The following is a 13,846-nucleotide window of genomic DNA, read 5'->3' on the forward strand; positions in this document are numbered from 1 at the left end:
TATTTTCTTTCTTTTCAGAGACCAGAAAGACTCAGGTTTACAGTGACAGTTAATTGCGCCTCCATAATAACCTCATTAAAAATTCATTTTTTTAGTTCAGTTGCTAGCAAAGGGATTTGGATGTAAATTTGAACTCTGAAAGGGTTAGGATTACTAGGGATATATAAAATGTATATGTGGGTGAACTGCTTTGCAGTGGTATCTACAAGAAGCTGTTATCAAACATTACAAATATTTTCAATTTTGATGCTAGAAAAATTCCTCATGTGTTTTACCAAGAGGTGACAACAAAGTTTTTTCCCTAGCAGGACAGGTCAGGGACCTCAAGCATCCTGCACTGAAGGAGTTCACCTGAACAGGTGAGCAAGGCTCAGTGCTCCAGCCCAGCTTCTGGGAGAGCTGTGCCAACAAGGAGCTGTGAAAATGAGTGTTGGCAAGGGCAGAGCCATCTGCAACATCCATGTCATTAGTGCAAGCCATGCCTGCAAAAACACATAACAAACCTTGCCCTGCATTAATCACATTAAGAAGGGGAATTATTTTGCCTATCACTGTGATTAGGCTGTGTCAGAAGGAAACTTTTTCCATATTGGCAGTTACTAATATTTACTGAAATGCTTTAAGGCATTATTTAATTAACTCATTTCCACTGTGACCAAGGCCTCCTTTGCTCTTTTCACCCAATTGCCTTCATCGTGCTGATAAGGGGGCTTTTGTCCCCATTTGTTGCAGGGCTTGGGGTTTCTTTTTTACTAGTTATGGAATTTTTAGTGACTTTTTGATTGAGCTGAATACTGAGCCTTTCTGTTTTCTGAATCGCTTCACTTTGCTGTAGAAACAGGAATAGTATGCAATTTTTCACGGTGTCTGTGTTTGTCCTGCCTACTTGGTAGGACCACAGAGCTCTCCAGGATATAAGAATTCTCTTTCACTTAGACAAAACCAAAATCAGGTAAGATCTGGTTCCATGCAAAAAAATTACAAAGATTTTCCTGGTAAAAGAAAAGTTAAAAGAAAAAAAACCAAAAAAACTATTGTCTTTAGACAAGTCAGTAAAGATTAACATTTGCAGCATCAGCAGGAGTTTGAATCTGGGTCTGCTGCATTTCCATGTTCAGCCCACTCCCTCCCTCTCTCTGACTCACCACAATTAAAGCAAAAGATTCTATCTCAAGGGATGCCCTTCTGTAGGGATCTTCATCTTCAGGCAATCTACATTTTGTGATGGAAAAATGTTTCATACATCATACCTTCAGTTAATTGTAGTATTTCCAGGAAACAATTTGTTTTAAAACCCAGAACAACTCTGGATAGTGGAGACTTTGCATCCAATAAGATTCTCTTTAATTTATTTTTTTAAATTTCAGCACTGATCCATTAACTTATCAGGGATAATGGAGAGCATGTTGCTTCTTGTGTAACAGTGCTAATGTATTGCATTTATCAGATTTGGTAATTTTCTGTTTACAGGAAGCCAACATTTACCAGTCATTAGTCTTTATCCTTTTTATCCTTTGCAGCAAGGAGTGATCTGTATTTTCTCCAGTGGAGCCACTGAGATTTGGAAGCCATACAGCCTTGAATCTGATATTATTCACATTGGGAGCACTCTCTCAAATTAACTTATTGCAGAGAAATGTAAATCAATTATGTTTACAGCTCTCAACAAACAGAATTAAAATGTTCCACCAGTCTGCTTCGAATTCCTAATCATTTTTGTGATTAACTCAGTGTCTGGGATTTGCAAGAGAGTAGGAGATGAATTGGTTTCTCTTCATTATCTGACACAGTTCAGTTATTCCTGAGGTGTCCTAAAAAAACAAGCAGCCAAGCAAATTCCCCTTAAATAGTTATCCACCAATAAGTGGATAACACCCACTGCTATTCCTCAGGACCACTGTGTAGCGTATGTCCAAGTCAGAAGGTCATGCTCTTGAGATGGCAAATGAAGTAAATTCAATCCCAGACCAAGAATGAGTGCACAACCAGCCTGGCACGAACTGTGAGTGAAGGCAACAGAACTGGGTGCATGATATACAGAAATGCAATTTCTGAAAATAATGAGCAACATCCAAAAATGTGAAGCTCAGAGCACTGCTCATCTCCCCAACATTTGAATTTGCTGCTCTCTGCAGTTGCCATCTCCCATTGATTCCGTTTCATTTGGACCAGTACAATAAGAAGATTTTGATGATCCCTGGGATCTGTCTGCTTCGCAATCACATTCAAAGCTGATCCTTAAGTGTATAATTGTCTCCTGGCTCTGAAGAGCCTTTTGGGGCAGGAGAGATCTACCTTACACCACCCTAAAGATCCTGCTCCCTGCTGGCAGCCATCGGGGGTTGCATCCAGGCTCCCCACCCTTCTCCTGGGGAGAGCAGGGATGTCCCTGGGGACACCTTGTCGCTCTCTACAACTAAAGGAGGTTGTAGTGAGCTGGAGGTCAGTCCATTCTCTCAAGTACCAAGCAACAGGATGAGAGGAAATGGCATCAGGTTCCACCAAGGGATGTTTAGATGAGATATTATGAAAAAAATTCTTCCTGGGAAGTGTTAAACACTGGAGCAGCCTGACCAGGGAAGTGGTGCAGTCGCCATCCTGTGAGTATTTAAAGGATGTACAGATGTGATACTTACAGACATAGTCTTCAAGGTCTTTTCCAACCTAAACTATCTTATGATTCTATGATTCCATTTCTGAAGGACATGTATCTTTCAGATATGCCAAAAAAAATACCAGGGCTGGAGCATTTTACCTTTTTGTACAGTAAGACATCACCGCACTTACCATTATAATCACTTTTGCCTTCCCAGCACACGAAGCAGAAGCTGCCCCATCAGACAGATGGGAGACTCTGTCAGTCTGAGCACGTGCTGGCTCCCTAGGTAACCTGCCATAGCAGGGCATTCTTTCAGGGGAATCCAGGGTGCTCACACTGCCTGAGAGCCCAGACAACTTTTCTGGGGTGCAATGGCTGGGTCAGCTCTGCACGAGACCAGCCTGAGCTGCCAGTGCTCACTCCAGCTCATGAGGAATTCGGACAGCTGGGAGGGAAAGAAGCAGCCTCCACCAGGAGAAGAGATGAGCTTCCACAGGTGCAGGAGCCCAGCTCCCCCTCCCTGCGCTCCAGATGTGCAGGCTCCCATGGGACAGGCACCACAAGCCCCTGCACCAAAGCACAGTTGCACACAGCAGTAGCACCACTCTTACAAAGCACTTGCTGTGCTCAGCAGGCTTATCCATCTCTGAATTTCAACAGCCCAGATCCTTCACATCCTTATGTAAATCTCTGCTCAGTCTAGACTGACAAAATACATACCTTATGCAAAAGCCTGCACTGATTTCTAGAAATCCAGCATTTAGTGGCTTGACACACTGATGAAATATCACATATTTTATTCCAACCTTATAATCAGAAAGTCAGAATTATGGTAAATGGAATCTTTTCTATCCTCTGTTTTAAAAGGTCTAATTATTTTATTATTCAGTGTATGTACACGCAGATAAGTAATAATTATTCTGAGTATTATCCTGCATAATAGAGCCAGTTAATGCTCAGAGATAATAGCACAGAGACAGCTCATTATACCAATTTGTACAAAAATAACATAATTATTTTCTTATTCTGAACAAACTTGTTCTGGTGTGATAGGAACAAGTCTCAATCACTTCTTTATTTGCTGAAAGATTAAACACTATGCAGCCAGTAAGGTGATTATTATTTTAATGATGAATCATCATGTGCAATGAGGAATTAGCCATCCAAAGGATTTGAAGACAAATTCATATAAGGCTACATTAAAATAGGGATGCTCCTGAAATTATTGCATGTCTGTTTCTAAGTAGCCTTCTAAACAGAAATACCACTTAGGAGTTTGTCCTGCTAACAGCTGAGAAAACTCGGATGAGCATGGAGAGGCAGAAACGGTGATGTTTTCCAGTCTGCAAGTTTGAGATGCAGAAAACCAGTTCAGCCACTGAGTGTTTGGTTTCACCAAGGCTGAACTTACACTCCAAAGCAGGACAATTGCAACACAGAAGGTGGCTTTCCTGCAAAAAGACAGCTTTGCTCCTGGATAACCCAGTGGCCTGGAGTATTACGGTCTCTGGTGGATCCAGCAGACCGCTGCCCACAAAGTGGGTGTGGAACTCCTGTGACAAAGTATGTGTTTTATTTTTCCAGCTCTTTTTTCCTTCATCGCCACTGATCTAAGCCCCCTTCATTCAGTTCTTCTTTATCTAATCCCTTAGTCCACTTTTACTCTGAAAAAAAAACCTCAGGGAAAAAAAAGCAGAAAATATAAAACAAATGAAACCAATTCTTGCCACTCTTGGCTCATGTCTCTTTTACTCCAATATCTCCCCCAAAGTCAGCTGTGGCCCAGAGCTGTGTCCTGGGAGCAGGGCAAGGCTGAGCAGCAAGGAGAACTGACCTGCCACCACCTATTTTTCTTGTGGGATGGGGCTGCCAGAGCCAGGCACTCTGGTGAGACAAGTTGCTTTCAAGACAAAAATAAGGGAAGACAAAGGAAGAACTATAATAAAACTTCATGGAAAAGGAAGACTTTAATTTCAAGCTTTTCTGTCTTGCATCCCTTGGAGTCCATCCTGCAGTGGAAAAAGAAAAACACCACTATATTGAACACAATTTCATATCTCACTTCTGCTTTTTATGAAAACTCATTTGTGGTGGGTTTTATTCCGCACCAGCATTTATGCATGTGCTCAGGGAATAGGAAGGTTCCCCTTAACCAAATGAAATATTGTTCTTGCTTCTAGACAGACCTTATGGATCATTGCAATTTCTGTCTTCCAGCAGAGGACCTGAGACTGTGAAGTTGTCTGTAGGTTTGGGATTTTTCTATGCCAACTGTGTGAGGGTGAACAATGAGCAATGCTACTCCTCAACCACAGCCTGTGCTGCTCTGACTGGAAACTCAGGCTGGTTCTCAGGCCAAGATGCTGACAAATCTCCTCCTCTAACATAAAAAGCAGGAGCCTGGCTCCATGGACACAGGTGAACCTTGCCACCTCCTCCCTTGTATCTGGGGCTTCCTGGGGGAATGATGCTTCTCCTTGTTCTGGATTCCAGTTAGTCAGTGATGCTGCCAGTTGCAAATCTTATTCCTACAGTGATGATGGATTTATTTTCTGTGAATTAGAAAGGGCATTTTGTATCATCTGAATTACATGAGCCAGCAATAAAATTCACTGGAATATAGTACCTCTATAAATATTTCATAGAAACATGCCAAGTACTATACAATGTTTCATACCCTGCTCCCAAGCACCATGGAAGCAGGGTGCACACCAAAGGCCTAGGAAGGCCTGTGGTCCAAAGTCTAGGAGGAGCTGCCTGTCCCGTCAGTTGGGAAGATGATACACTAAAAATCTTGCTCAGACAAGGTGTTCACCAGCATGTCAAGTCTCCATGACAGCTCGGAATTTTCACTGTATGCAATCTGAGTCTAGCAATCCTGGGGCTTGGGAAGCCTTCTTCTCCATGCTGAATGAGGCTGACCAGGGACAGCACAGGGCAGGGCACTCGTAGGTGCAGCACAAGGCTCAGAGAGCATCCTCACACTCTCCACTGCCTCTTACATCTCCTCATCCCCACCCCTCACCGAGCCCTCCAAAGGTGACCTCTGTGGCTGCCCCCTCTCCCCCTGCTGAGCAGATGTGCTTTTTATGCAGATGTTGCTGCATACTTGGTACTTGGCAGGAAGTCAGTATCATTTCTAAAAAAATATAAAACAAGCAGCCTATTTTGGGGCTTATTGCCAACGTTTATTTAAAAGTACATCTTTTATTTAAAGACAGGGCATTTTAGGGCATTTTAAAATGTTGGTGTTCCAGGTGCTATGCAGTGACCTGAGGCTAAAAAACACATCCAAGCAGCCTGTCCACACAGCATCTGAGTAATTTCTAGAAAGGCTCACTTGCAGTCCACGACAGATGGTACAAAGGTTCTCTCCTAATCCCCTCTGTGGTATGTTAAATTTAATTCAGAAAATCCACACAGATCCCTGGGAGAGACAAGAGCAGCCCCTGGTCATTTGCACAGAGGAGACCTCTGTTGCAGAGGCCAGTGGGTCCTGAGCTTCCCAAAGCTTCTGATGTTTCAGTAAAATAGCATCAATTTCAATAATCATAGCCAGGTTTGCAAACCTCAAGCAGATTTTCTTACCTGCAAAGTCTCTTTTCCAAGCCAGGCTTTCCATTTTCTCAGCTGAAAAGCAAAGAGTTCTGATCAAGAAATGCCTCCTCAGGACTGGAAAAAACACAGCAAGAACAAACACATCTGGGACCAGATTTGGTTTGATGCAATTTTCAGTTTCTTCCATTTTGTTTCTCCACAAGGGAAGATAAAGGTTTGCTGTAAGCACACCACCACAGTCCAGAGATGTTTTGCTGGTGTGCTACACAGGTGAGAAGTGAACCCTTCACAGTCCAAAACTCAGCCTTGCTGAGAGCAATGGGCAACACAATGCCAGGATTTCCCTCAGAGGTTTGATGAGCTGATCATCACCATGCAGAGGATGAAGGTGTCTGAGTCCCCTGAAGCTGGCCACACTGCCTAGGGAGGAGGCAGGACTGGGGACTGTGGGGAATGGGTCCCCCCTTTCCATAGGTGGACATTCCCTGGCTCCCACCAGCACAAATTCTCCTCTGCACCCCAGAGGATGTGACACCCAGTGTTACCTGATTTAGGGGGTAGCCAAATGAAAGACAAAGTGTGATTTCACTTAATCATGGCCGTATATCACGGCTCACATTTCTGAAACATCCATGCTGCAGCAGAAAGCTGTTAAGCATTGCCGCTATTGGAAAACAGCAATTTAATCCCACAGGAAGCATTGATATTTCATGTTTATTGCTCTTCTCAGCTACCTCTGAGTGGGAAACAAAATTTTGCTCTTATAAATGAGTATTCCATCACTAATTGCATAGTGATCAGTTAGTTATAACAGAAGGAGTTATGTGGTAAAGATGAGACCCAGAAGTGATTATAAATCATACATAAGGTCATGTGATATGAAGAGCTTCACCGGTATCTCATATTTTGTTCAGGAGTAATTAATAACATTATTAATTTTCTAAGCCTTTTTCATTGTTGTGTGGCATATAGCCCACACATTTTCAAATTTCTCAAGTTACTTACAGGAACTTTTTATACTGGTCTTAAGAATCCTTGCCATCAGTTTTTGTATTTATTCCCCAACTTGAAAAGAAATTGCTCCAATTTTCAACTCAATCAAATCAAGTAGTTCTTATGGTAATAAGAAATTAATTAAACTGAGCAAAATAAAGAGCTGAATCATAGAATCATTAAGGTTGGAAAAGACCTCAAGATCATCAAGTCCAACCTGTCTTCAAACTAGCATCAGTTTCTTAATTTGCACTTATCATTTGAAGACACTCTTGGGTTAAAACAATCCCCAAGATCTCCTTTCTAGTTCTCTAGATGTTTTGTCAGGAGCTAATTTACTCTCCATTTGAGGCTGATTTTGACATGAACTTTTGAATTTATCCAGCTTTTAAGAAGAGAGGAATCGTATTTTGGCCTGTAAACTTGCTGAAAATTAGTTTCAAAATAACTTTATGCATTGTAGGATGTCAATAACATTGAAATAGCTTTCACAGGGTTGCCCCTAGCTCCAAGTAGCTGATGCCTTAAGTTTTAGCTTTCATATTATCCAGATTCTGTACCGCATTAGTATATAACTGAACTTCATATAAAGTGTTAGCAAGTTCTCCTCACAGGGTAGTTGGACAAAACAATCCCTTTCCAGCCTGAGAACCAAGGACACCATTGCAGCTTCAGACCCAAAAAGTATAAACAGCAGCAAATTGAGGAGAGCAATCTGGGAGGATGGAACTTCATTACCTGAAGCTGCAATTGGACAGTTAACCCCAATGTGTAAATGGACCAAAACTTATAAAAGTGTGAAAACTCGTGACTTGGGTCCATCTTGGGTGTAGCCTCGGCCAGGCTCTTGTACTGTCCAAGGTGTATCCTTTGAAAGCCTTTTCAATAAGTTTACTTTATTCCTTTAACACTGTCTAGCCTCTGTTCTAGGTAGCCTCTTAAGGCATCACCTCCTTGGCACTCAGGTCAATATTCCTTGCTTGTTTTGTCTTACTGTACAGATAGATGTTGGTGAGCTTTTGGTTTGATATCCATGGTTGGTTTGATATAACCTGGTAAAATTCCTACAACGGTTCAACACTAGGGATCAAACTAGTAAATTCCTGCAACATGCCCCCTGTCATTACTGTTTTGTTTTTTTACACTGAAAGCCATTAACCAGTCTTTTGATAACTGTCAGTCAGCACAGACATGTACACCCTCCACCTGGCTGCTCTTAATTAGAGGCAAATACAGATGTTTAGGAACAGCCAGGAGAAACACTTCTTGCTCTGGGAGCCAGCTGCAGCTTCGCAGAGCTGAACAGTGGAAAAAGAAGAGAAAATGGAGAAGCCAATTCCACCTGATTTACTTGTCCTGCAGCATTTCCACTTGTTGGGCTGCTGTTTCAGAACTGACACATGCATCACTGTGGAAAAGCACATGGATTCAGTTATGTCCTGAGTCATGACAACCAGAAGAGGCTGCTGATGGATCTGAGGAGTCAGAGAAGGGGCCATATGGCTGTCACCTTCTTTGCTCCTTCAGCACAGGATTTCAGTGCTCATAAACCAAAAGGGGTATTTCTGCACAGTGCTCTGAAACCTGATCACAGTGTTGGGGATGCCTTTTGTCTCCACTCCAGGGCTTAAATCCTGCAACATGAAAATACCTTTAGCCTGGCAGAGTCCCACTTTTTTGTATGGATATGTTGGGGTTTTTTTAAGGGCAATCTATTATGCTTATGATGTGTCATTTTTTGAAACTTCAGAGCTGCTTTCAAATACTGGAAATAATTGATTTACTGGAGCAATATGGTCAGACACACTTCATGCTTTGATCTGCAATAGAGCCTGGTACAGGATTCATATACTGCCAACATACCCTTACTGACCGTGTGCTCATAAGGAACAGGCACATGATTTTCCTCACTGAGCTGCCATACAGTTCCTACAGCAGATTTTCCTTCAGGTGATGGATGAGCAAGGGCAGACCACATCCACAGCCATTTAGGAGGAGGTAAAGCCCCAGATCCCATGTCCCTGTTGATGAAAGATGCATATTACAGATAAAATGTGGGTAGGTCTTATAGCTAAAAGTGTTATGTTGTTCTCTTAGCATCTGACCATGACTAGGCTGCATGAACTGCAGGGCTGGAGCAGTGGCTCTGGATAGGGAACACTGGATACTCCAAAGAAACTGCAAGCAGTGGTTTATGTTCACTGCGGTCCTGGTTCCTTTTCTAACTTCCTCCTAGTTCCTTTTCTGCAGAAAGAGACTCTCTTGACACACAAGGACATTTTTCTCACTCCTTTCGTCTTTGTTTTTTTGTGTGGTACTGCAGAGAGGTCATGCCAATTGAAATCTCATGTCCCAGAGGTTTTGTCTGTGATATTTTCATGTTCCTTTTCTTTTCTTTTTTTTTTTTTTTTTTGGCCTAAGATCAAGGAGAGAGAAAACTGAATAAGTCATTGCTACATAAACTCAAGTCTCCATAGCAACAATGAAAAATGTTTTCCTTCCTCAGTTCTACAATTCCAACCCTGCAGTCTCACCAGAGGCTTGGGAGAGTGGCAAGAGGTTAAAATATTTTCCAACTTACTTGTTCATTGCAGTTTTGAAAGCAGGCTACTGGGGTGAGCAGCATGGGCCAAATTAGACCCAAAAGCTATCCTGAGATCTGGAGTGTGAGGCAGGGCCTTGGGAAGGGCAGGTAGGAAGTACTGGATTTATCTCTGTAGGACTTGTATGCAGTAAAGCACAGTGCTGTAGCACAAACTGCCTAAGACAAATAAAGCAATGGAGAAGGGAAAATGTTAACACTAAGCAGTGCCAGTCTTCCTCTGACCATGCCACCACTGTGGGATCAGGAAGGCAACACAATCCCTAGAAAATATGGGGCTGCATTGCTATATTTGCACCAAAATCAAAGTAATAGTCCCAGGTTACTGCTATGGACCTGCCACAGCTGTGCAGAGTGCAGGAGGCAAGCAGGCAGTGCTGCACTCCTGAGCACAGGGAGCTGACACACATCTGTCACCACTCTCTCCTGCAGTGGACAAACTGAATTTTCCAGGACAAACTTGGGAATTTGGAACCTGAGGAAGACTGGATCCCACAGTCTGAGATAGTGTGATAGTGATAGCACCAAGACCTTGCCTGTGGCTTTGGAGTTGTGTGTGATGGATCAGCACTCGGCAGTGGCTCTCCAGAGGAAAGTACCTTAAAGTAACAAGAGATGCTTGGAAGACTTATGTTTTAATAAAGCCCGTTCTTCCTAAATCCTTTCTTCCCTGGCTGCCAGGGGGCTGCCAGTGAGCAGAAGGAAGGGCTGCAGATGTGCAGCTCCGTGTGTGTGCCACACTCCTGTCCACACCATAGCAACATGTCTGTCACACGACATTAGGCATCCGAGTTGTTTGTGGAGGTGTTGATTCCCCCTCTCTCAGAGCCCCCCAATATGAGATCAGTAACCAACAGCATGACAGGTGCTCTGCTGGTCTCCAGTCTCTCTGGTGACCAGTGAGAGGATCTAAGGGATTGCATGAAACTGATCCAGAGGAGATTTAGGTTGGATAATAGGAAAAGGTTCTTCACCCAGAGGGTGGCTGGGCACTGGAACAGGCTCCCCAGGGAAGTGTCACAGCACCAAGCTCAACAGAGTTCAAGAAGCATTTGGACAACACTCTTGGGCACATGGTGCAATTTTTGGGACTGTCCTATATGGGGCCAGGACTTGAACTTTGATGATCCTTGTGAGCCACTTCCAACTGAGGTCATTTTGTGATTCTGTGACTAGATGGACAAAAGCAGGCTGAAATAGAGATGCATGTAAACAAACCTTATTGCATGTAAAAATGCACTTAATTTCTTTTCCAAGCTGACCTTTCAATTGACAGTGTTAATTTGGAATAGCTGAACTGGACAAGAATGGTATAATTTAACTCAGAAGAAAAAAACAAAGCAGAGTAGTTCAGGTACATAATTTGTAGAGAAAAGCCACAAACGATTTTTCCTTTTTACCGTACCTGAGAGTACATTCTGGGGGCACTGTACAACACCATCTTAAAATGATACTTATGACAGGACAATTTCCCCACTACCCTGCAGTATGTGCCTACATTATAAGTTGAATCTAATGGAGTTCTCAAGTCAGTTTTAACTATTTGATTAACTAGAGATTTTTTTTTCAGCTTTGAAAAGTTAATATACTGGATTATAATCAAAGGTGTCTTCACTGATAACAGCATGATATTTTTAATATGTATTCAAGTAGTCTGCTCTGGGAGGCTTTCTGTGCTACACATTCTGTACTTTATTGTATTCCACCACAATAAAGCCAAGTGAAATCCTGCCTTTGATACAACCTCAACAGGGAATTTCTGTCTTAAGAGTCCTCTGCATGTTTTATTGGTTTTGCTATTAATCTCACAGGGTAAACACATATCAATGTTTCAGATTCTGTACTTGTGTCTTCTCCAGTCAAAACCAGAAATAGGAGCCTTTGGGTAAAAAGTTGGTAAATATTCATTTGCTTAACAAAAATTTCACTTCAACTCTCAAGGAACGTAAATGGCATAAACCAGAAGGCTCATCAGTGATAGAAGTTAAGTCGTGGTGTTTCAACAGACGACTTGTTAAGGGCTTTACAGTGGTAATAAGCACTCATGTTCCTCAGCATTTATAACAAATTAAATATTCCATAACTAAAGCTCATTTTATTAAACAAAGGCTTCTTGTTTATACTTCAAGTACTAGCTTTGAAATGGTTACAGAGCAGATGAAACACTGAACTCCCCAGGCACACATAACAGTTGTGCAGGATCATTGAAACACCTGATATTTCCTCATGACACACCGCTGCAAGCAGCAAAACCATTCCATTCTTATGCACTGAATTTATGCACTAACTTACAGCTCTCAACCCTCAAATGAACAGAGAATACTTTGTATATACATACGTAAAGGTTGCATCTAAATAAAATTTTGTTCTGTGATCTACCTGGTGGGCAGAGCCACTGGAAAAGCTGGAAGGACTCAGCATTGTCAAGGCTGAGCAGAGCTGAGGACACTGAAACTGCTGAAAATGTTCCTACCAAAGTTAGTGGTTTTGTAGCAGATGCATAACAAGAACAGATAATTTACAAGTGCAAATATTATCACTTCTAACACCATTCAATTTGTGTCAGTTTTGCAGCCAACTTCCTGATGTGGCTCAATGGGGAAGACCCCTCCATACACCATTGTCTTAGGTTACAATAGAAGATATATTCAAAATTATGTATTCTATTACCATCTTCATAAACTGTTACAATTGGTGGGGCAGGGTTCCTTATCTTTTCCACAACTCATCCCTGGTCTCCCTCTGGGCTATCTCTGCTAATGGGACATCAAGGTCTCCCATAAAATTACATCATTGCACTGAGATGCCCCACCAAGGGGGAGGAACCAGACATTCCTACCTGGATATAATCTGAGGCTTGGAACACAATGGAGGCACTATCACTGGATTCCCAAAGTACAAGAGCTCGATACCCACTACTGGTCCTCGAGAGAGAAAGACCAGATTGTTCTACAGGATCACCCTTTTGACAAAACCAAACAGGTCATTCCAACAGGACTGCAGCTACTATTTAATCAGACTGTTACCAGCACCCTGACCAACCAGGGTGTCAAGTCATATTCTGACTGCCAGTTTAAGCCAGTGTTTCTGTACTTACTGCCTTTGATTTTCCTATTAAACTTCCTTGGAATCTCCCACTGTCTTATTTTCAAACTAGCATGACCATTGCTCACCGAGAGGCAGGCACACCACGCCTGGTCCAGTGCAGGACACAGAGCAGTAGGAGGTGGGTCAGGCAGTCAGTCCTGTTTATCAAACAAGCCCAGCAACACCTGGGCTGCTGCATCTATACCCTCCTGCATCTACACCATCCAACGGGAAGCATTTACCTTTAAATTCGTTCCAAGAGGTCTGATAATCAACCAGTCACCCCAGGACAACAGTTAAGCCAGATAGCACATAGAGACTGATTTTGCCCCAGAATGTGAGCTGTTTTTCACAGTGATTCATCTTTCACTCTACATCAAAGGTACATAGATACTTCATGGTCCCACTTGGATAAATCAGTCTACTGGAAGATTCAGCCTTTTATCTGCTATTAGTTTAGCTATAGAAAGTAGAAAATAAAATAGATTATGACAGACAGAAAAAAGCCTGTTTCCTTCATTAACTGTCCAATATTTTTAACTAGAAGCCAACAAAAAATTTGGCCACTGACTCATCTGTGCATTGTCAGTGTTTCACAAATACGTATTCAAGAAGAAATAGAATGTCCACTAATAATTCCAAAATATTAAAATCCAAATAGCTAAGGAATAAAACTTCTTCATAAATCCCACCTTCAAGATGTTATATTATTCATTTATTTTTAAGGAATAAATATGTCCTAATAGCTCTTGCCAGGCAGTCAGTTAAAAAAAGCAGAAACCCACATCATAGGCATAATAGAACACTGAAAGAAGGACATTTTATTTGTTCTTTTTAAGATGTATAACTTTGCATATCAAAACTGGTAGTTTTTAATGAGATTTCTGAAAATTCTTTACTAGTTGGAAAGACTTCAGCTTGTGTTTTTTCCAGCTACTCAAAACTTCAGCTCCCTCCAACTCCTACCAGCTGCCAGGAAATCACAGAAAGTGTTACCCCAGATAAGG

General features: G+C 42.1%; 1 long non-coding RNA gene across 1 annotated transcript; it reads right to left on the reverse strand.

The window, feature by feature from the left end:
• Positions 1 to 4,547: 4,547 nt before the first annotated feature.
• On the reverse strand, positions 4,548 to 7,265 carry LOC111924248 (uncharacterized). Its single transcript, XR_002861548.2, has 2 exons — positions 6,188 to 7,265; positions 4,548 to 4,608 (listed from the first exon to the last, which is right to left on the reverse strand). It is a non-coding gene; the product is annotated as an uncharacterized LOC111924248 (long non-coding RNA).
• Between the last annotated feature and the right edge of the window lie 6,581 nt (positions 7,266 to 13,846).

The sequence above is a fragment of the Cyanistes caeruleus genome, chromosome 1, assembly GCF_971803275.1.
Source record: "Cyanistes caeruleus chromosome 1, bCyaCae1.hap1.1, whole genome shotgun sequence".
NCBI classification, from domain to species: Eukaryota; Metazoa; Chordata; class Aves; order Passeriformes; family Paridae; genus Cyanistes; species Cyanistes caeruleus.